We start from the raw sequence: 25,153 nt of genomic DNA, 5'->3' as shown, positions 1-25,153 counted from the left end.
AAAGAGCAATGCAGTGGAACCAAGCTAGATGAATAGAATACACTTCTCCCTCCTACCATTTGACATATGAGGTCAGAAGTTGCCCTCAGAGATTTTTTAAAATATGGGACTCCTGGACTGAATCCCTATCTATATATACCACCTCTAACCCTTAATCCCTCAGTATATAAGGATCCACTGGACATTAGACATGTGCACACTGAAATATTTTGTTTCGGAATTTTGTTTTCGTCCGAAAAATAAACTTATTTAGTTACTCCCGAAATTTGTTTTTATTTATTTTGTTTCATTAAAAAATGCATTCGTCCGAAAATCCGAAATAATTAAGGTCAAATCTGTCATTGAAGGCTTATGGTGTCTGTCGAATGTTCTAAGAAGATTCGATGGAGCAGCTAAACTGTATGACGCTGCAATCATTTCCGGTCGAATGTTCCGCCTACAAACTATAGTAGTATTCTAATGTTGTATGACACTAGTAATAATTATATTTATTAATTATTATTACTAGTCAACCAACATTCGAATTCTTCTATAGCCTATGGGTGTAGCATTTGACCATGAATGTCCGCTTGCGGCGACTGCTTCGTTGAATCTTCATGTCAAATCTTTTCTCTCTATGTCGAATAATCTTGGACTAATAGAGTTAGGTTAGGCACATTTGACCTTTTTTGCTATTGTCTCTATAATGTTGAATCTTTTCTCTCTATGTCAAATCTTTTCTCTCTATGTCAAATCTTTTCTCTCTATGTAGAATAATCTTGGGTTAATAGAGCTAAGGTTAGGCACATTCGAGCGCAGGTTCGATGGACACAGATCGCTATTGTCAGCATCATGTCGAATCTCCTATCTATATCGAACTGTTGTTGCAATGAAAACAAAAATAAAGCATTTGTTTATGTCGGATCTTTTGGTTTTCGAATTCTGCACGTTCGTTATCGTTTGTCAAGACAATAACGAAAATACCCGAAGTTCGGACGAAAATGCATTCGGACGAAAACTAATGCACATGTCTACTGGACATACTGTACCCCCATTACAACTCTCATTTTCTCATAGGGAATCTGTCACACCAATAAAGTCATACAGACATATTTCTGGCCTAACACATTGTTGTTCGTATAAAACATATGTGCAGCGGCAAACGGGTGGGCTTCTACGCTTAAACGCCACATATACTGTATGCAGCACTGGGATGTCAATCTTTTTGTGCTGAGAGCGCACTCACAGCACAGAGACAAAGCTGTCAAAGATGGCTCCCTATCATGTGACCACTGTCAAAGCCAATCATAGCGGTCACATGGACGCCAATTCTAATCACCTCCCGGAATACAGACCCTATTAAATGCACACAGGGGCTGGGAAGGAAAGGGTTAATCTAATAGTTTATTGTACATACATAGAATATTACCACACCTTTCGAATACACTTGTTTTCAGTTCAGTTCTGTTCAAACAATGTTAAGTTAACACCTCTTAGTATGCTACATATTGGAGTTGATATATTAGAGCCAAACAGGTTGTTTAGTTTGCAGGGGAGTTTTCACTTTGCAAGAGATTTTTCTGTTAGCTTAGTGAATGGGGTGAAAATTAACTGTGAATGGAATACCCAATTATGTGTAGGAAAATTGCTTGCACATGATTGGATGATGGAAGCCAGCAGACATTCTCCTCATTCACTGAGTTAAGGGAGAATTCCCTTGGAAAGTGAAAATATCCTCGGAAAATGAACAGTCTATTTGCCTTTAGTAAATCAACCAGCTCGAGTTGACAGTTGAGTTAGTGTCCCTGTGGTGACTTACAGTTGATGTGTCATATATTGCCCTTTGTCCTAACAGTATAACTGTCATAATTGTTCTTCAGAGGAATACAAATCAATAAAAAAGTTTAAAACAAGGAAAGTTAAAGGCGGTAGTCTCATATACCTTCCAAATTATTTGCTATGGCCTTCAAGTAGTGGCTCTGGCTTTTGACAGTTAGATGACCTGAAAAGGGCCTAGCAGTGGGAGGGGGCAGCGCTTAATACTGGCTTGGAAAGAAGTGAATGTTCTATATACAGACTTGGCCTAGGATCCACTTGGACTTCAGAGGGACACAGGGATCAGTGCCAACACTATGTCACCCTATGGTACTTATAGGTACCATAAGGTGCCTGTAACTCAGCTCATTTGTTACCAAAAACAATTATTAGGTCAGGTTCTCTTTAATACTTTATTTTGAAATAACCTATTTTAAACTTTTCTAGTGTTCTTTGAAAAGAAAATCCTAGGTCAGGCACTTTTCAGTATAATCTTCTGTCTGAGACATTATCTGACTTTGTCTGTGAATTTTTCTTATGAGTTGCTGTAGCTCTGGGGAAATCTTGATGCTGTGGTTCACCTATTTATTTAGGGGTGTTTGCTCTGCAGCGCCGTGGAAAATCATTTCCTTTCTGACCGTTATGAAATCCCTGTTTAAACACAGGACAGGCTGACCTCCCTCCTCGGCACAGGCATCGTTTTTGAGATTTCAAATTACACAGTAGGAATTCAAGAATTAATTGTAGAAGGTTTCATAACAGATTTTATTTGTACAAAACAAGTTTGTAGCTTCCAGTCAGTCCTGAGTGCTGCATTTAATTGCCTGATTGGTGTTTTATAAACACTTCAACCAAGCTGGCCCACAACATTTTAAAATTGCGACAAATTATGAATACATCTGTTGAGAAAAACTACAAATAATCTAAAATAATGAAACAAATATGCCTACCGTTATATTTCATATAACTTGCACCCAAGCGCGATATTTCAGCCTCTGATAGAAAATTGTTTCTTTTATGTCCCAGGGACAGTGATAGCAAGGTTTCTGCACTTGAGGTCCCAGGTCCACAAACCTGTTGCAGTCACGACACAAGGCACCCACACTCCTTGCTGGATATTTAAAGTGTATGTTAAGCCAAAACGTTTTATTGTTGTTGAGTTGAGAGAAAATCTTGAAACTGTGACACTTTTTCTGGTGGCAACTAAGTGATATTCCATCTTACCTCTTGTGTCTCTGAGACAGGACCTGAAGGGAAATCTCCCAGAAGGAACACAAAGGCATAGACATTTAGGCTTATATACTGTATATACAATATCTATCTATCTATCTATCTATCTATCTATCTATCTATCTATCTATCTATCTATCTATCTATCTATCTATCTATCTATCTATCTATCTATCTATCTATCTATCTATCTATCTATCTATCTATCTATCTATCTATCTATCTATCTATCTATCTATCTATCTATCTATCTATCTATCGATATATCTATATATATCGATAGATAGATAGATAGATAGATAGATAGATAGATAGATAGATAGATAGATAGATAGATAGATAGATAGATAGATATAGATATATCTAGATCTATATCTATCTATCTATCTATCTATCTATCTATCTATCTATCTATCTATCTATCTATCTATCTATCTATCTATCTATCTATCTATCTATCTATCTATCTATCTATCTATCTATCTATCTATCTATCTATCTATCTGTCTATCTGTCTGTCTGTCTGTCTGTCTGTCTGTCTGTCTGTCTGTCTGTCTGTCTGTCTGTCTGTCTGTCTGTCTGTCTGTCTGTCTGTCTATCTATCTATCTATCTATCTATCTATCTATCTATCGGTCAATCGATATAGACAGATAGATAGATAGATCTATATATATATATATATATATATATATATATATATAAATATATTATATACTGTATATTACAAATATATTATTATAAATGAGTTGGAGAGGGAGTTGCACATTGTATTTAAAGAAAAATATAATATTGGGACTTTAAATGAGGCAACTGCTAATAATAGACCATTTTCTCCATCCCTATCAATTGTCAAAAAGGAGGGAGTTGGAGGGAAAGAAGAGGAGGGAAAGGAGTGGGACTAAAAATAACATTGGGAAGAGCAGATAATATTGGGACTATAAATGAGACGACAGCTAGTAATATGTACCATAGTGTCCATTCCTACTTGTATGAAGGGGGCAATGGGGGGGGGGACTGTGGAACTTTACATGAAACACCCCACCGGAATGTAATGAATCAATTTATGATTTGAAATAGCATTTATTGGATACATTTGAGCATACTAGGCAATTAAATTCATCACAGTAAATAACATACAAAATATACTGAACATGATTGGTAAATCTCATAATAAATCACATGATAATGGAGTAATGGTAACTATAATAATTACATAATATGCATCGTTGTGCCCAGATTATTGCTACATAATGAAATAGACCCAGTTATCTAACAAACATGATTAACATGATAATATAAAACCATGGTGTTAAAAAAATTGATTCATAATTCTCAAAGGTAAAAATCACATGATATTGCATAGTTGTTGTGACATAGCATCAGTAAAAATTTTCGTGGATAAACTTCCACTCGTCAGGAGCAAGTATAGCCTGGGTATATCTGTCATAGAATATAAATTTACTATGTGATAATTAGTTAATATAACGGAAAGAGGGGGAACAGAAAATATAATCCCAGCACTCTTACCAATGGGTAAATTTATAATAAAAAAGTGTGAATGGTACTAATGATGTTGGCGGCTGGAAGTACTGTGGAAACATGATCCCCAGGGGGAGCTAGGGTCGTGGCGCTACAGGAATAGCCCAGCAAGAACCAGCAGTCAATGGACATCTGGTGAAAAGAAATCCCCAATCAACAACTGTAGATGTGAGTAATATAAGATAAATACCCATAGGGTTACTGTAAAGATATTAAATGATAATGGTGTGTCATTGGGGTGACTCCCTTGATCACCCCTGTAGTTAACCCCTCCCTTGCCAGTGTCATTTATACAGCGATCAGTGCATTTTTTCAGCACTGATCACTGTATTGGTGTCACTGGTCCCCAAAAAGTGTCACTTAGGGTCAGATTTGTTCGCCGCAATGCCACAGTCCCACTAAAAATCGCAGATCACCACCATTACCAGTAAAAACAATAAAAAAAAATAAAAGTCCCAAAATCAATCCCCTATTTTTTAGACGCTATAACTTTTGCGCAAAGCAATCAATATACGCTTATTGGGATTTTTTTACCAAAAATTTGTAGCAGAATACATATTGATCTAAATTGATGAAGAAATTTGTTTTTTAAAATTTTTTTTTATATGTATTATAGCAAAAAGTAAAAAATATTGTGTTTTTTTTTTCAAATTTGTCGGTCTTCTTTAGTTTATAGCACAAAAAAACGCAGAAGTGATCAAATACCACCAAAAGAAAGCTCTGTTTGTGGGAAAAAAAGGACATCAATTTTATTTGGGTACAGCGTCACACGAATGCGCCATTGTCAGTTAAAGCGACGTAGTGCCGTATCGGAAAAAATGGCCTGGTCAGGAAATGGGTAAAACCTCCCAGGGCTGAAGTGGTTAAATGACTATTGCGCGGTTGTGCAACACTGTACCCAAATACAATTTATGACAGTGAAAAGGGGATGATTAATGCGCTATCCAGAAGAAACAAAACCAGCTGCTACAAACCATGTGACAAAAAAGGAAACAAATGTAAAATAAATTGTAGCGCTAAAAACACACATATACTAATGGTGAATAAAAAGTTCAAAGTGCATGTAAACGTAATGTCCCAAAAAAAGTAATATATAATCCAAAAGGACAATAGTCCGCAGTGAAAGTAAATAATCTGTGTATCAATCCTGTCTGCTTCCCAACCGTCAACGTGTTGGAGGCAAGGGTAGAGCCTCTGCAAGGCCGGGACGTCCCCTCTTTATCCACCAAAGCAGAGCCAAAATGGATTCCAAAAAACAGAGTGGTTTCTCAGTTCCCATGGGAGTTAGAAAGCTGAGGGGAACTGAGAAACCACTCTGTTTTTTGGAATCCATTTTGGCTCTGCTTCGGTGGATAAAGAGGGGACGTCCCGGCCTTGCAGAGGCTCTACTCTTGCCTCCAACACTTCACCATTTTGCCCTGGGTGGCATTAAGCTCCACTGATTCTATGCTCATGGCAGTAGAATCCAACCTCTCTGGTAAGCGTATTCCATCTATTCGCTAAAGTTGATGACAAACAAGTTGACGGTTGGGAAGCAGACAGGATTGATATACGGATTATTTACTTTCACTGCGGACTATTGTCCTTTTGGATTATATATTACTTTTTTTGGGACATTACGTTTACATACACTTTGAACTTTTTATTCACCATTAGTATATGTGTGTTTTTAGCGCTACAATTTATTATACAATTTATGACATTTTTTCCCCACAAATAGAGCTTTCTTTTGGAAGTATTTGATCACCTCTGCAGGTTTTTATTTTTTGCGCTATAAACTAAAAAAGACAGAAAATTTTGCCTAGCTATTATGTCTGTGTACTGTGGAAGGTGCTTTTACTAGACCTGTAAGCATTGGATCACTTACCAGGTATGTTATCCGGTGCAGCAGTGCCACCTTGCAGCTGTAAAAGTAAGTTATACGAGCGGCAAGTGGTTAAGAAGGGTGGGGATACCTGAATCTGAAAACCTGTCATGGAACAGTTACCCTTTTCTCTTGAAAAATTCTAGCTCCCTTGCTTGTCATGCTAAAGCTTTGGCTTTCATACTTTGGGGTTGATTTATTTAAAGGCAAATAGACTGTTCACTTTGCAAGGAAACTTTCCCTTAGCTTAGATAATGTGAGACACCTAATCACGATCAAAGGAAATAACAAATAAACACTGTTTTGCTTGCACACGATTGGATAATTGGAGTCAGCATAGCTTCTCCTCATTCACTAAACTAAGGGAAAATTGTGCAGAGTGAACAGCATATTGCGTTTAGTAAATCAATCCCCTTATGCCGCGTACACACGGCCGGACTTCCCGACAGAAAAAGTCCGATGGGAGCTTTTGGCCGGACATTCCGACAGTGTGTATGCCCCATCGGACGTTTTCTGTTGCCATTTCCGACGGACTCAGATATAGAACATGTTCTAAATCTTTCCGTCGGAAATGCCGACTCGTGTGTACCTGGCATTAGAATCACAGATCAGAAACAACAGAAAAGGACAACTAGTTCAACTTTAATTTGTTGTTTGCAAGGCACAGCAGGGCAGTTAGCATTTTAAGAACCAGTTCAGAAATGGCAGCCCACATATTTTCCCTAAAACGTTTACTTTGAAGATCTGTTCACACCTCAGCATATGGGTATTTGTAAGGCATGTGTTATGCACTGTGGGAGAACTTTCAAGATTTCAAGTCATATTATACGGGTGTAAAAAAAAGCAACCAAAAGTACAGTATACCATTCATTTCTATGAAAACCAATGTTTGCAAAAAAACTCTAATATGTATCAGGGAAGATCTTTGGCATACGCAATGCTTTTTTATGTGCAGTGATTTGAACATATTTTAAAGTAGATTTTTTCACAGAATTATGGATTGCCTGCGGCGATCTAGGTTGGGGTTTTTAAGGGAGCTGCTGAAAAGTCTCTAAAGGAACACTGCACTTAAAGTAAATATAAACTCTAACTAAATGATATACATCGGCGTTTCTCAACCGGGGTTCCGCGGCACACTAGGGTTCCGCAAAGAGTCCCCAGGGGTGCCGTGGCAAAATGACCAATAACCTCCTCAACCAAGCAGGCATCCAGTAAAATATTTGACACCAGTTAAAGCGGAGCTCCACCCTATTTTACATGTTTTGCTCAATCACATGCCATGAATGTATTTAGTTATAAACGGATATATATATATTTTTTTTTCTTTTGTACCTGTTTTTTTTTCCAATGTCCTTCTCTGCTTCCTGTCTAGTTATCTGCGGATATGGGCGGGTCAACTGCGGCTATTACACAATTTCCTTTTTACGTGCAATGCCTCCTGGGAGCTCCTGTCATCATTCCCAGGAGTCATTGCGGAGGCCTGCCGTGAGTTCTCGTGGGATTTCAACGACGACGCCCGCCCGTTGTGATGGCAACCCTGAAGTTTACGGCGCTGCTCACAGTAAACACTGAGCATGCGCGGGAAATAGCGGTGAATGCTGGGAGCTCAGCATTCACCGTATCCTGGAAATCAATGCTTGTGGGCTTCACATACCCACAAGCAAGATGGGATTGGCCACAATCGATTATTATAAATATTTATTGAAATGAAAACAGATAGCAGCAGCTTAAAAATACCAAACCAGTGAGTTTCAATTTAGATTTGTACATGTGTCTGAATGAATAAAAAAAAAAAATAGGAATGGTCGCGGGAACCCCGCTTTAAGCCTTTTTTTAATTACAGCGGTGTCGGTCCGCTGTCTCAAACATGCATGCAGCTGCCAGTGTCACTCAGAAAGCTTTAGGGGCCGCCCGCCCGCGTCCTGCCAACCAATGACATCATCATTGGTTGCTAAGGGCCAGTCGAACGCTCGCACAGCTTACTGGGATGCGATCTCATGGTTTATTGGATGGGATGCTTCCCCCTCTTCTGTCTGTGTAGCTGGGGAGACATGTGCAGCTGTGTGAGGAGTGAAGGGAAAAGACATTAAACATTAAACATTTAATAAACATTTCTCCGGGCAGTGGGGGTGCCGAGAATGAAAGTCAGCCATGTGACGTGTCTGGATCAGGCAGGTCAGTAGATCTGCTTTAAAAAAAAAAAAAAGGCTAGATGTATGCACCTGTGTGTAAGTATATATATGTGTGTGTTTGCAGCTTTATATATATGTTGGTTTATGTACAGAAAGTTTATGTATGTTTATATGCGTTCATGTGTATGTATGTCTGTACAATTCTTTTGATCCTGACCCCTACACTCCGTACAGTCGGAACTGCTTTTCAAAGGTAGCAGGGTTGCTTTTTCAGGGCTCATTCACACTAGTGGTAAGGAATGCTCGCTTTTCGCATTTGACAAGTGAAGAGGTGGCCTCCTCACTGCCTGTTTTAGCCCCCTAAATGCAGCACCACTGTGCTGCAACCACATGCATTAAACGTGGTAGCAGGGTGGTTGCAGCAAGGCCCTATTCATCAGTAATGCCTGCAACACGCAATAGGGGGTAGAATTCCTGCCATAGCCACAAAGCATTGTGGTTATAGCATGTGGTCCACCCTGGCTGCTATCCAGTTCCTGCACTTTTTTTAAACTACAGCGCCTAGGAAATGCTTCTGCACCATGCGATTCCCACATCTGCAAATGCGCTAAGTTTTTAGATGCATGGAGGTGTCATTAAGAATGAATGGCAGCCCCATGCATCTGTAAAGAGCAGCACATTTTAGTTGCAGGTGCGAGAATAGCTGTGATTCCCAGTCCCGCAACCACCTGCATTAGTATTAACCTAGGTTTAGAATGGGGTGCCTTGAGACTGAATATGCTTTCAAAGGGTGCCTTGACTGAAAAAAGGTTGAGGAACACTCATATACAGTATATATCTATCTATAGATATATATATATATATATTTATGTATTTTTTTTTCTTTTTCAATTCTTTATTTCTTTGGTGCTTTACATCAACACTTGACACAGTGGACAATGTCAATTGCAGAGTAGTAGAAAACACTGGTACACATTTTCAGTAAACGTTAGAACAACAATCACAGGGTTTATAAGTAACCAGACCTGAAGAGAAAAGCCTTGGGCATGACACCCTGTAGAAAAGGAAAAGAAAGGGGCCTCTAAGTGCAGTATGCAAAATTTAATAAAGTGCACAAAGGGTTAAAAGCACTTACAAGTTTGTTGAGTGTTAAAAGACATGATAAAAGCAGGAGTGCTCATCTGTGGCATGTGTCCATCCTCAGCATGGTGGTAGAGAGCAGTGTAGAGCCGTCCAGCAGCTGTAAAGTGTTCTCATGCGTGTTGGAGAGAGGAGGCAGCAGAGAAGCCTGTATTCACTGTGGGACACATGAGGCTGATGGTGTCAGTGGAGAGCAGGGGGCAATAACGTGTTTCGGAGCATGTGCGGCTCCTTCGTCAGACCTGCTGGACGGCTCTACACTGCTCTCTACCACCATGCTGAGGATGGACACATGCCACAGATGAGGACTTCTGATTTTTATAATGTCTGTTAACACTCAACGATCTTGTAAGTGCTTTTAACCCTTTGTGCACTTTATTAAATTTTGCATACTGCACTTATGCCGTGTACACACGGCCGGACTTTTCAACCAAACTTGTCAGACGGAACGAATCCGTTGGACAATTCAACCATGTGTGGGCTTCATCGGACCTGCAGCGGACTTTTTCAGTCGAAAATCAGATGGACTTTAGATTTGGAACATGTTTCAAATCTTTCCTCCGAACTCGAGTCCAGTCGAAAAATCCGCTCGTCAATATAGAAAAACTCAAAGAAGTGTGACAAATAAAAAGAAAAAAAAAAGGAAGAGTGAACAGTAGAGGAAGCTTTGGGCAGAGGGTAAGAAGCAGAAGCATGCTCTCACTGAGAACTCTGGCTCTTGTACTAACAATCAGTAATGTATCTTGTTCTCCATTCAAAAAGAGAAAAGAACACAGTAGTGGGCAGTACAGTGACTGATCAGGTGATCGGGCCTCCTGGTTACTGATTGTTAGTACAAGAGCCAGAGTTCTCAGTGAGAGAGTGGTCTCTGTGCTGGGAGCGTGCTCTGCACATACACAGGAGCACATATATGCACCCTCACGGATAAAGACTAATTTCTGTGAGGCCCCATATATGCATATGCTTGGCGAGAAGGGGTTAATGAAAGCTGCAGATGTAAAAACATTAAAATGACTTTTGAAATTAGATTAATGTATTAATGCTTATATGGGTTTTTAGTGCTTGGGTTTACAGCTGAGCTTTAGACATGAAAAAAATGTCATGAATACAGCTGGATTAGCTTTTTCCAAAAATGTCACCTCATGTTAGTTGTTTACCTTTCATTTTCTTTAACTCCTTATTAGGTTTTGGCTGTTGCTGCAAAATCCATGCACTGGTCTAAAGGAGGGCTACATGACCTAAGTCATGGTCTGCTTGTTCAGTGTAACCCAATTTACGGCCTGTAAATGTCATGTGGCTGTGAATGAGGGGTAGAATTTTATATTATAAATGTGCAGTAGCGATAATCATATTAGGACTCCCAGATATCTAATCTTCCCATTCATGTAGTTGGCTCACTGCTTTTTCCAGATATCTCACAGGGGTTGATTTACTAAAATTGGAGAGTGCAAAATCTGGTGCATCTCACAGGGGTTGATTTACTAAAATTGGAGAGTGCAAAATCTGGTGCAGCTGTGCATAATAGCCAATCAGCTTCTAACTTCAGATTGTTCAATTAAACTTTGACAAAAAAAATTATGGAAGCTGAACCAGATTTTGCACTCTCCAGTTTTAGTAAAAAACGAGTCACATGACTGAATGCCTAGCCATATAAGCTCCCAAAGCAGAGTTTACCCTAGCCAGAGTATTCCAATACTTTTACTATCATTAGCTGCTTAAAGAAGACTGTACTAAGAGGCTATGGAGTCTGTCATTACTGACGTGTTCTTCTGAAGATGCTAGTTGCTAGGCTGTCAAGCTTAGCCAGTGTCTGCAATATTTGAACACTTCTTTCAGTAGAGAGCTACTTTAAAGAAGAGCGACTGACACAGCATGAAATCTGAATGTCGAAACAAATTTTTGCCTTTCAAACCAAAAATGCTTACTCCGAAAGGCCTCATTTTTAGAACCCAATTCATCTTAAAAGCTCACTGCCTTAGAAATAATGCCAAATGACACAAGTGCTTCTACCAGTGGCTGTGATCAGAAACTGTAGATTTTTTTTGCCGCCATCTACAGTATGAAGCAATCAATCTCAATCCTTGGGGAGGCGAACTTTGAAAAAAAATGTGTTTTGCACAGAGAGAAGATGTAGTAAATCAGTGTAAAAGTGATCTATTGTCAGAGGGAAAAGAATTATAGATATAGACTTCTGCTGCAGTCTCCAAGAAAGCCACACACATCATAATGATATGTTAGGAGCAAAAGATATTAGGATGTAAATACAATTCAGATGTAAGCTGGTGAAATAAATAGAATGTTTGAGGAAAGGGCAAATTCATTTTTTAGTTGTATTTATTTCTTTAAATTAATTGAATTGGTTTCATATATATTTATATACAGTATGTTATTCATGATCAAGGCTAAAAAATACAATTTTAAAAATGTTAAATTTACATGTATAGTCAGGGAAATATAAAATATTTACAATTTGCAGCAGCCAGCAGATGGCACTTTAGGCTTTTCACCTTTCTTACTAACTGCTGCAAAACAGCCTTTGTTGTGAATGGACCTCAGTGACAGGAGCTCAATTTATACACACAGCTGAATGTATTGGAAGGACCCATCTTCCCCCTGCCCTCCCCATAAATATAATATAAAAAAATATAATAAATATATTAATAAATATAATAAAAATATAATATAATATATATTTTTTTTCACACAAACGTATGATTGCGTAAAAAAAAAAAAAATCTTCATTATTAGTTGCCTGATACACACTACCTCCCTTCACTTTGTGCACCACCAGCCCCTAGGTAGGCAAAATGTTGTACCTGTAACATTTATCCAACTGATTGTTGCAACACATTGACTGCTTAAAACTATGCTTAACGTATTCCTGTATTGTATGTTCAAACTATTTTTTGTTTCAATAAACCTGGTTTGGAAATAAATAAATCAAATCAACCAAAACTGTTTACTCTATCTTTAGGGCCCATTCACGCCAGAAGATGGCGCAGGAAACCCACATCCCGTGAGAATTTCTCACACCACATTCAACTTTATGACCTCTCAAAAGCAGGTCGCAAACACAGTGTGTTTGCCTGCCCCAGATTGCATGGTACAGTAGTACCATGTGATCTGGATGCTCTGTGTTTTTTAAAGTAGTGCAAGCACACAAGATCGCACTGAACCTGAATTGCATGTAACACGCACAGGAACGCACAGCGTATTTTTGTGCAATTCATAGTTTGAAAAGGGCCCTTAAGATACATATAAAAGTTTTTTTAGAGTGGGGAAATTTTACATTCTCTGTTAGTTTTTTTTTTTATATATAGATGTCAGTATCCTCATTAGGAATTTTTTTCCATGTGTGTTGCTTTAGTGCGTTGGATATCATTAAACCTGATTGGCCCTAAAATGCATTGTCGCGCATTGTACTAATATGTGCATTATTACAGAGCAAAGATGTAAATGGCTCTTTTTAGCATTTGTACTGTCAATCTTGAGAATTTGGCTTGATTATTTCTTGTTTTAATTGTTTTTAGGCAATGTAAAGTTAGTTATTAGGGGGAAAATGTGCAATATCCGCTTATATATGCAATTTTCACACATTTTTGGGCATTCCCATTGGTCTGTTGGGACCAAAAATGCCTAAAGCTCAAATGAAGCTCATGTATTTTTTTTTCACTACATGTTGCAAGCTTCAAGCAACACTACTCTCAGGTGTAAACAGTTACAATTAAAAACCTTGGGATGTTTGATGTTGAGCCTTTTGGAGCTTTGAGTTTTGACCTACAAAATACACAGACATGTATAGGGCCTTACAGAAGCAAGAAGATGTGTAAAAGACATCAAAAAATGTATCCAATAGCAGGAAAAAGCAGGTTGCATGCAGCTTCTGCTCAAGGTAAGATCTTCATGAAGGGCAGACCCCCACAATGCCAACATCCATAGTTATATGTAAAGGATTGAAATAGTAAAAACTTTCTCAAAAAGTTGTGCCCACTTTGTGGGCACAACATGGGGCAAGGAAGTATATATAAAATATGAATATCTTTATTACAAAAATACACAAAATAGAAAATTGTACATTAAAAAGAAAACAACACAACACCTTCAACTGGACAAGATCAACAGATACCCTAGTATCAAACAGGGAGGCATGGATACTGTCAAAAATTGTTGTTATAAATCAATCCATTCTAGATGTATACGTATGTCAGGAAATGGTGTGCATGGACTCCTCCAAGCTTGTATAGTCAACGCGTTTCATTTTCATTTAAATTGCTTCCCCAGGACAAAACTGGGTAGGTGCTGATTGACCCTGAACATCATGTATTGGGCAACATCACACAGGACAAATTAGAGGATAAAAACATGTTCCTACAATAGGCTAAAGATCCACAGGTTGTTGATGTCAGCGAACCCAAAAAACAGACCCCCAACACTTTGGTGGATTCCACTCACTGGTATAATAGTAGGATATAGGATTCTAATTAGGGTATAATAGTGTGGATATAGCATTTAAGGTAAACATTGAGGAATAGATAGGTATAATAGTGTGGATATAGCATTTAAGGTAAACATTGAAGAATAGATGACTTTGTTGTGCCCACAAAGTCCTATTTTCTTTCAGAAAATTTTTACTATCTCAATCCTTTACATGAGGTAAGATCTTGTCATAGATAATGAATCATAAAAATAAATTTTGGCAATGATTGGAAACTGATCAGTGGCTTCATGCATATGCCTAGCTTGCAAAGCTGATTGAATTGTCAAAACATACACCGAGGCTTAGTCATCTTTTTGGCATTGCTCCCACCACTACTCGTCTCATACGGCAACGTTCTTCATTTGTTCTCCATGGTGGGTGGCTAACAGTAAGTTTGTTTGGATGGGTGGAATAATGCACAGACGTGGAGTGGATGAATAGTGTAGACCTCCAACAGGCACCCTGCTCCCAGGCTCCATAGCATCAGGATGCTTTCTGGCAAAATGTGCCCAAAGGACAGTATCAAGATCCTGTCTCTGCTACTCCACTATTAACATATTAACTATTAAAATATTGTAACTATCTGAAATTTTAAGAATGAAATCCAGGCAAGCAGCTATCACTCAACTGAGCTATTTTACCTGCATAGCAGGTGGCATAGCAATAGCTATAGCAGTCTTGCAGCTCCCCAGGGGCCTGAAGCTGCAAGGAGGGCCCATAAAGGGGTCTGTTGAGTAAATGTATACCTAAACTTCTGTTTGAATGTAAAAATAATACATATCCATAGCATTCAGGGTAGACTTCAGAATGGTTGTTGCTAGTCACAAATCCACTTTGCAGGTTGTCCAGTAAGATTTTGGTTAGCTTGTAAGCAGGTGCTTCGAAAGGGGTTTACTGTATTGTATGTATTTTATATGTTTTCAACTATTGTGGTTCGAATTACTTTGTTTGTATTTCTTTGTAGAACTGTATAATGAAATATGAGTTAATGGCACTGTTTGATTAACTTTCCCTGCAGAGAAGGCAAGCTGGTCCTGGGCTGGCTCAAGCTCTGCAGCACTGGCTCAGAAATGCTGCCCAAAATAGAGAGGAGTATGATTATAATGAGGAACTGTTGCTCGCAGTGTACAATGTAAAGCCTTCTAGAAGTTAGATCACCTGCTGCACCTCTCAAAGCTCAGTACATTAAACGAGTAAAAGAAAAAGCAGATTATATTTTGTTTCCAACTGTGTCATCATCATAGCTCACTGCTTTGCCTTGCTTGCAGTGTTTTCCAAACACTCGGTCACCACTGCAAGCTGCTCCTTGAGCTCAGTTTGGGTATACCCCACTTCATTCAGTTCAACACAAGCACTAACCCGCAAACCCTTCTCTCCACCATGCTCACAATTTATTTTCCTTTTTCTCTGTTGTGTGATTATTGGATGTGCCTGAAACTCATCCAGATCATCACTATCATCAAAATAGGAAACATACTCATCATCTGAAGACTGGAGCGTGTCTTCCGGATTCTTTTTTCTCTGTTGTGTGATTATTGGACATGCCTGACACTCATCCAGATCATCACTATCATCAGAATGGGACACATACTCATCATTTAAAGACTGGGGCGTGTCTTCTGTATTCCATGTGGGATCCGCAATCATTGCGCTCACTTTACTTACAGGCACTGGTTTTCTGCCTTTCGTTGCCTTTCATTGATCTCCTGCAGTTAATTTTTCTTACCGTTAGACTTGTACACTTCTCCTCTAGGGAAACCACTTGACATGCATTACTGCACATACATTCCTTGGTCATAACCAACATCTCTTTCACTTCCTGCAACTCTTTCTCAAGCATTTTAGTCTTCTGCCACTCTCAGCAAAGGGCCTGCATGACTAACCACCCAGTAGTGGCAGAAGCTTTCCGCTTCTTCTTAGAATATACACTCAAATCTAAATGCGAGGCCTGCGTACCAAGTTTAGTACCAAGGTCTGGATGGATTGGAGCAGCATATTTAATCAATTCCTCAGCAATGGGTTTCCAGTAGCCAGAACTGACCCATGTTGGATTTGCCCCATACTTAGAAGCTGATTGCTTCCCTCCTGCTCTCTTGCTTTTTCTAAACAGAGTATGCATCTCTACTCTCGGGGAAACCACAAATGCAAAAACAACAATCACAATCTCTATGTATTGTCATGGCTCAAAGTGATTGTGCTAAGGGATTATTCTCTAAACTGCTGACTCTGAGTCTTGCAGCAATTCAATGAATAATCCTCATACACCCTCTATAACACAAAATTTCATCCAAATATTCTATATTTAGTGACCATGCAGTATCCTACCGACTATGCCATGCTATGTATCAAATGTGGAAACAATATAAGGCTGTTTTTAGATTATAAAAATTATTATTCTAATAACAGTGAGAAACAACAACATGTATAAAAGCAAAAGACTGTATACACTTGGGCAGATTAGCTCTTAAATGTTGCAGCACAATATACAAATATACTGGACAGTCATGCAAATATCCAGTGCATATTTAAAATTAACAGACACACCAAGAGCAACTTTGATAAAAAGCATAAAACAAAACTTTACTGGAAATCAAAATACATAAAGTTTCTTACACATAAAAGTTACCATAAACATTACTCCAAATAACTTAAGACTTAGGCTTCATTCTCATGAGGCGGATCCGCTGCCACGGAGTCTGCCTCTGTCCGCCAGCTCAGCGGGAGATCTCCCCATTGATCTCCGCTGAGCCGGCGGATGACAGGTCCCTCTCTCACTGAGCAGGGAGGGGCTTGTCGAGCGCTGCTGGTTGCTATGGAGAGATCAGACGAAAACGGACAGCATGTCCGTTTTCATCAGATCTCACCCGATCCGATCCGCCAGGGATGGATTTGAACGTAGGGCTATCCATCTGATTCTAGCGGATCAGATCGGGTCGGATGTCAGCGGACATGTCACCGCTGACATCCAGCGCTCCATAGACTAGCATGGAGCGCCCGTTCAGGTCCGCCGACAAAACTGACAGGCGGACCTGAATGGTCCGACAGTGTGAAAGGGTCCTTAAACATACACTCCTATTCCCAATTTCCTAATGAAAAGTCAAATAATACTTAACTCTGGCAACAGCTTACACTAGATATCTGGAACAAGACAATGAGGAGTTTTTTTGTTGTTGCATGCTTTCTTTCCATAGCTCCAAAAGGAACCTCCCTCCCCCATGCTAGTGACTCTATTTTTAGTCCTGTATACCAGAGAACATCCACAGGATGTAGTCATTCCTCTTGACCATTCACAGGTTGTTTTGTAAGTGATGTCAGCAAGACATGGTTGCACTTCCCCCCCAAAACCTTATGGTCAATTGAATATGCAGCAGCCATCTTTACACACACGACGTACTACACCACCTGTGAGCGAGAGATATTATTACACATGTATGGGGACATTTGTCATGAATCAGTTAAAAATATCCACAACTGATACAGAAGGTCAACTGGTGGACCCCATTAAAATTTGGCTATGAAACCCCATTAACTGTAGCTATGCCCATTTACCAAAGGAGTTATGTTTTTCTCCATCCAGTTCTGACATTTTCAATATCCCATCACACAACACATATATAAGGATGATACATCTTACAGTTAGGAATATAGTGGTGTCCTCTTTCTACTGCCAGCCCTTTGACTGGGCAATTAAAGAGCAGTAACAAACTAATACAGTCATGCTTCTGCTCTCTTCTCTTATCAGTATTAGACATGTGCAGTTTGTTTAGTTCCGAATAAATATTCGGGCAAATTTTTCATTATGCGGAGATTCGGATATATCTGAATACCCGAATTACAGTATAAACAAAGTTTACCAAATGCTACAAATAACAAAACTTTTCAAAATTCAAATTGAAATTCAAATCAAATTTTACATCGAATTCCAGTCGAATTTGAACTGTAAACATGTTGCCGAAATCAAAGACTATGTGTGTTATTAGAGTACCATTTCAAAATAATGCTGTTTTAGTTAGGCCAAAGGTGATTTAAAGAGTCATTGTAATAATTTGATGAAGATTTTTCTTTTGTTTGTTCACTTTGCCAAATTCGAATCGAAAAAAAAAAATGAAAGTTTTTGATTCGGCCGATTCAAAATTTATCGTTTTGAATGTTTCAAAACCAAAAAAATCGGTAAATTCGAAGAAAATTCGAAAAAGACATAAAACTAATTCTGAATACAAATCCCGAATACAAATTTATTGAATCAACCAAATTTAACTAAACGAAATAACTAGATAAAAGAATCTAAACGGAAAAAAAAAAAAAAATTTTCATCATGCACATGTCTAATCAGTGTGTTCCTTGTCAATGTATTTGCATGCAGCACCCTTTCAGTGTCCTGCCCCTTCCTTTTCCTGCCCCTTCCTTTTCCAGTCTGCCTTCTCTCTTTTATAAGGGATTGCAAGAGGCTTATGCAAAGCCTAATCAAACAAAATCCGTAATTTGCTGCAACACTTCACCTTTATTGATCCTTTGTGCAAAAGACATCACAGACAGTGTGGGGTACAGTAAAAATGTATGCTTTTCATGCTGTGGCTAGAACTTACTCATAACCATAATAAAATGGAATGAGGTTATGAGTAAGCGCTAGCTACAGTGTGAAAAGTGTCAACTTTTCTGTACCCCGCACTGCCTGTGAAGTATTTTGCATGAAGGATCAATAAAGGGGAAGTGTTGCAGCAAAGTCTTGCAATTGTGCATCTGCTGACAAACTGTGCTATGATGGCTATGCTGTGGATATGCTGTGGATGGATTGTTCACCTGGAGCGGCTTTCTCTTTGGTGGTGAATTGACCTTATACTAATGCCGCGTACACATGAGCGGACTTTTCGACCGGACTGGTCCGACTGACTTTTCAACGGATTTTCAATGGACTTCCGACGGACTTTCCCAATGAATGGACTTGCCTACACATGATCACACCAAAGTCCGACGGGTTAGTACGTGATGACGTATGACCGGACTAAAATAAGGAAGTTCATAGCCAGTAGCCAATAGTTGCCCTAACGTCGGTTTTCGTTTGTCGGACTAGCATACAGACGAGCAGATAGGAGCTGGGTCTGGCGGAGTTCTGATGTAAAGATTTGAAACATGTTCCAAATCTAAAGTCCGTCAGATTTTGGACTGAAAAAGTCTGCTGCAGGTCCGAGGAAGCCCACACACGGTCGAATTGTCTGCCGGACCTTGTCCGGTTGAAAAGTCAGCTCATGTGTACGCGGCATAAGCCTACCAAACCAAATTCAGGTACTTACACTAGTTGCATTTAAACATGTTACATTATTTTATAATGAATACACCACTGCATTCCTTGGTGTTTTTATATCTGTATGAACATTTGCCTGTATAACAGTTGGATCACAGTGGATGTTAAAGCACTATATTCTTGCATACCACACCACCTGGCACTTGAAGCTGTGAAATATCACCTTACAAGCAATAGTTTGTATAAGCGGGAATTATGTGAATTTCTGTGCATGGCCACAGAATTCCCGTTAAAGTACAATTATTTGATGTTTGACTCTAAATATTATTTACAGTGCCATGGTGCCTCGATGGGCTCAAAATTCTCCCCTTCTTTGGCAAATATGTATATGGGTTGGTGGGAGGAGATTTTTCTCTTCTCCCAAGACAACCCATATGGAAAATTCATTGATTGGTATTGTCGCTTTATAGATGATCTGATCTTCGTATGGAAAGGGTCAGCCCATGCATTGGATTCATTTTTGGCTTATCTCAATATGAATCATTTGAATTTGGAGTTAACTCACACTGCAGATCCTATCAGCATTGACTACTTGTATTTGACTTTGGTGGGATGTGTGGATAGTGGAGTAGTCTCTACAAAAACCTATAGGAAACAATGTGCAGGCAACTCACTTCTGCTGGCATTGAGTTGTCATCCAGCCCATACGGTTTGGGCATTGCCAACAGGTGAGTTTATTATAGCAAGGAGGAATTGTTCCTCTTATGAAGATTGTGCCAAAGAATGTAACATTGTTTCCAACAGGATGAGAGAATGAGGATATAATGCCCATGTGATAGATAGAGGCAGAAAGTTGGCAGAAAATAGAGATTGTAGTGATCTAATTGGGAACTTGTCTGCCTCTAGCAACAGGACACGCTCCCATGGGAGGAGAGGTGTTCACTTTGTGACCATTTACTCACAACAACACAAGATTGTTGCTATTATTAAACATTGTCTCGCTGTCTTGTATGCAGACAAAACTCTGCATCATATTTTAAGACAGGGGTGCAATTTTTCTAGTAGGAAAGCTCCTACTTTAGGCACAATGCTTTCCCCCTTTTTGTTTTGTCCCTGCAGCACTCCCCCTCCCACATCATGGTTAGGGGCAGTGAGCTCCTATCCCTGTGGTTATACCACCTGTAAACTGTAAAAGGCACAGAAAAAGCAAGTCTGTTATTTCTTTTTCAACAGGTAGAACATATCCAGTTAAAAGTTATATAAATTGTAACTCACAGATGATTGTTTATTAAATTGTATTGTAGTACCTGTAGAGTACAGTATGTGGGATGCACTACTCGCAATCTACATATTAGAATATAAAAGCATTATAATGACACTCTTAATAGCAACACAAAAAATATTTAAAATGTGTCTAAACACTTTAGAACAGTTCAAGGTGGTAATTTCGAGTCCATTCCTTTTTGTGGTCTGGAACAGGTGAGAAGATCTTTTAGGGGGGGTGATACACACCACACTCTACTCCAGTGGGAGGTGTGGTGGATGCACAGATTGAACACTCTATTCCCTAGTGGAATGAACAGTAGAATGGAAGTGAATTTGTTTTTAAAGTAATACAATTTGATTCCACTATGGTTTAATTTCTTCCCTTGAGTTTTTAGTCTGTGTCTCCATTTTCCCTCCCCTCCTTCTCTGGTTCCACCAACCTCACATGTTTTTAATTGTCAATTGATTTCAAATTTAATTGTACCACCCCTTTTTAGGATGAATGAATATTTTTTCTATATAAACTTGATTTTATTGTAAACCTGTATGCTATGAGGAAGGCTCCGGCCGAAACGCGTAGTAATATTGATTTAGCACTGCTGTTAGTGTCTAATAAAGAATTGTAAGAAGAAGCAATCATGTTGCCGGCATTTCTTGCTATTTTGATGTTCATGGGAAACAACAAGCCTAAGCACCGATATTCAGCTCATTACTTCACAATTGTGCGGTAGAGTTTGAGTGAGTCTTTGTCTACATTATAACAGTTTCTTACTCTAAAAAAAGGATGTCCTTTCTGTAATCATTGAAATACCTAATGATTATCATAATCATGGATCGGAAGAACACTAAACAACCTGACACTTCCTATGTGCCCTTGAAAAAAAGCAGAAAGGTGATTCTTTCATTTCAGAAAAGGTTAAAAATAGTTGGATAGAAGGAGAAGGGGCTGATTTCCCTTGCACAGCATCTATCACTTCAACTATCAATTTCCCTTCCCCACTCCTCCACTTAGTATATTTCATGTCCTCGAAGCATTTTAGTGCATTGTTACAGTTGACTGATTTCAACCTTGTGCCCTACATGTGTTAGATAGAAACTGATTGAGACATGTAGAAATGTGATGAAAGATTCCACGTTTTATGTCGCTTTTCTCTTTTTATCTCTTGTGGTGTATTTAGTTAGGAAGAATGCCTAATAACTGGTTGTTGAACTGTAGTTTTTAGGTGACTGTGAGTAATTTGGGGGGGGGGAGATATATATAAAAAATAATGGCACTTATAACGTGAATCTCTGTGTGTGAAGGGAAAATAAAATAAGTAAAGGGCCATTTATTGAATAATTCTGAGCATTGAATGGGTTCCTATCTGAGAGGGCAATATTCTTACATAATTAATAGTTCTGCTGTGTTTCCTGAAGACAGGAAGGGGAGTTAGCTACTGCTTAAATTTTATACTGCTGGAAAAAAAATGCATCTTAATATATGAGTGTTCCACCTTGGAGGACCCTTACCAGTGCAGAGATCTTCAGTTTGGTTACATAATTTAACACTTACCCCTGCAGCAAAAGAATTTTATGATAGTGTTTTGCTGCTGGCATTCATAGTCGAAAAAAGATTATGCTCAACTGATATATGATTTTTAAAACAAATTGTTATGTACTGTAAGCACTAAATGCAGTATAATGCAGTGTAATGGAGAGAGTCCAGAGAAGGACAACAAAGCTAATAAAGGGCCTGGAGGACCTTAGTTATGAGGAAAGATTACGAGCACTGAACTTATTCTCTCTGGAGAAGAGACGCTTTGAGGGGGATATTTCAATGTACAAGTACCGTACTGGTGACCCCAGAATAAGGATAAAACTTTTCCACAAAAGGGAATTTTAAAAGACACGCAACTATTCACTAAAAGAGAAGAGACGCGGTTTAACCTTAAACTTCGTAGAGGGTTCTTTACTGTAAGAGCAGTAAGGATGTGGAATTCTCTTCCATAGGCAGTGGTCTCAGCGGGGAGCATCGATAATTTCAAAAACTTTTAGATAGGCACCTGAATGACCACAACATAAAGGGATATACAATGTAATACTGACATAAAAGCACACACAGGTTGGACTTCATGGACTTGTGTCTTTTTTCAACCTCGCCAACTATGTAACTATGATACACACTTATAGTTTAGCAGAACTCCAGCAAAAAACATATTTATTTAGTCTTGGATAGAATAGAAAGGGTTAGTACCCTTGTCAAGTTTTTAATGATGCCTGTGTTTCATCGGGGAGACTTTCCTTCTCTGCTTCACCCAGAAAAAGTAAGGGAAAATACCCTTTGCCATAGTGTTAGTGAGACAAATATCCTTTTTGAAAGATTTAGCCTTTTGTCTCCTGGATTAGATTGTCCATCACTTTCTGTCCCAGGGATAATGGTCACTAAGACAAATGAAAAAGGAATCTCCCCTGCATGGAACCAGACAGCAGTAAATACTTGACAAAGAATCTAAACCTTGCATGGCTTTTGCTTGAGTTCTACTTTAAAGACTGTTTACCAGTGGGCACCCATGTTATTGGTTAGCAACTCATACACTTTTCATTCAATAGATATTTATTAGGTTTTAAGTTTCAACAAGAAAGAAACAGTAACAATTGTACCTAAATTTCAGGTATACAGTACAAGTATCTCAATATGGAATTTACTGATAGAAGAAAGAGGGTGAGTATCATCAGGTTTATCTATTCAGATTAGAGTAATACATTTCAGGCAAGTAGATACATTTCTCATTAATGGAAGGGAGGGAGTTTATCGACCTTGAATGGTCTTTTTGAATGGGAAAGAACCAGCGCCGATTAGGCGACGGCTGTCTCCCATTCATTGTTACTCTTTTGACCAGACAACTGGCACCTACTTTAGGTTTCTTGCTGCTTTTCATGAAAATGCTATTTTCCCCTAGGGGTGGGACTTTAACCACTTCAGCCCCGGAAGGACTTGCCCCCTTAATGACCAGGCCATTTTTTGCTTTAACTGACAACGGCGCGGTCGTGCAACACTGTACCCAAACAAAATTGACGTCCTTTTTTTCCCACAAATAGAGCTTTCTTTTGGTGGTATTTGATCACCTCAGTGTTTTTTATTTTTTGCGCTATAAACAAAAAAAAGTGTCAATTTTAAAAAAAAAAAATATTTTTTTACTTTTTCCTATGAATAAATATCCAGTCTTCATCTGTTTAGGCCAATATGTATTCTACATATTTTTGGTAAAAAAAACCGCAATAAATGCATATTGATTGGCTTGCGCAAAAGTTACAGTGTCTACAAAATAGGGGATAGATTTATGGCCTTTTTATTATTTGTTTTATTACTAGTAATGGTAGCTATAAGCAATTTTTTTTCAGGACTGCAACATTGCGGCAGACAGATCGGACACTTATGATGACACTGTTTTGGGACCATTGACATTGATGCAGCGATCAGTGATATAAAAGTGCACATTACTGTGTAAATGTCACTGGTAGGGAAGTTATTAACACTAGGGGGCGATCAAGGGGTTAAATATGTTCCCTCTTGTGTGTTTCTAACTGTGGAGAGGTGGGACTCACTGGAGGAGGAAACCGATCGCTGTTCCTAATCACTAGAAACAGACGATCTGTCTCTCCTCCCCTGACAGAACTGGGATTTGTGTGTTTGCACACACAGATCCCCATTCTGACTCTCGTACCCATGATCGCAGGTGGTCGGCGGGCACGCTTTGGGTCCCCCACTGTGACATGGGCACGCACGCCTGCTAAGGCTCTTAAAGAAGTCAACTTACCTATACAGCGGTTCGCGCAGTACTGCCAACCTCCCGCAGTATATGTACGTGAGCCGGTCGGGAAGTGGTTAAAGGCAAAGGCATGTAACAAACTGTTATAAAAATTTAATTTTAAAAGTATCAAAAAAGTACATATAATAGAAACATATTTATTTAGTCTTGGATAGAATAGAAAGGGTTAGTACCCTTGTCAAGTTTTTAATGATGCCTGTGTTTCATCGGGGAGACTTTGCTTCTCTGCTTCACCCAGAAAAAGTAAGGGAAAATACCCTTTGCCATAGTGTTAGTGGGACAAATATCCTTATTGAAAGATTTAGCCTTTTGTCTCCTGGATTAGATTGTCCATCACTTTCTGTCCCAGGGATAATGGTCACTAAGACAAATGAAAAAGGAATCTCCCCTGCATGGAACCAGACAGCAGTAAATACTTGACAAAGAATCTAAACCTTGCATGGCTTTTGCTTGAGTTCTACTTTAAAGACTGTTTACCAGTGGGCACCCATGTTATTGGTTAGCAACTCATACACTTTTCATTCAATAGATATTTATTAGGTTTTAAGTTTCAACAAGAAAGAAACAGTAACAATTGTACCTAAAATTTCAGGTATACAGTACAAGTATCTCAATATGGAATTTACTGATAGAAGAAAGAGGGTGAGTATCATCAGGTT

This window comes from Aquarana catesbeiana, linkage group LG02 (genome assembly GCF_042186555.1).
Source record: "Aquarana catesbeiana isolate 2022-GZ linkage group LG02, ASM4218655v1, whole genome shotgun sequence".
NCBI classification, from domain to species: Eukaryota; Metazoa; Chordata; class Amphibia; order Anura; family Ranidae; genus Aquarana; species Aquarana catesbeiana.
The sequence above is the reverse complement of the archived record's forward strand: the minus strand, read 5'-3'. Positions refer to the sequence as shown.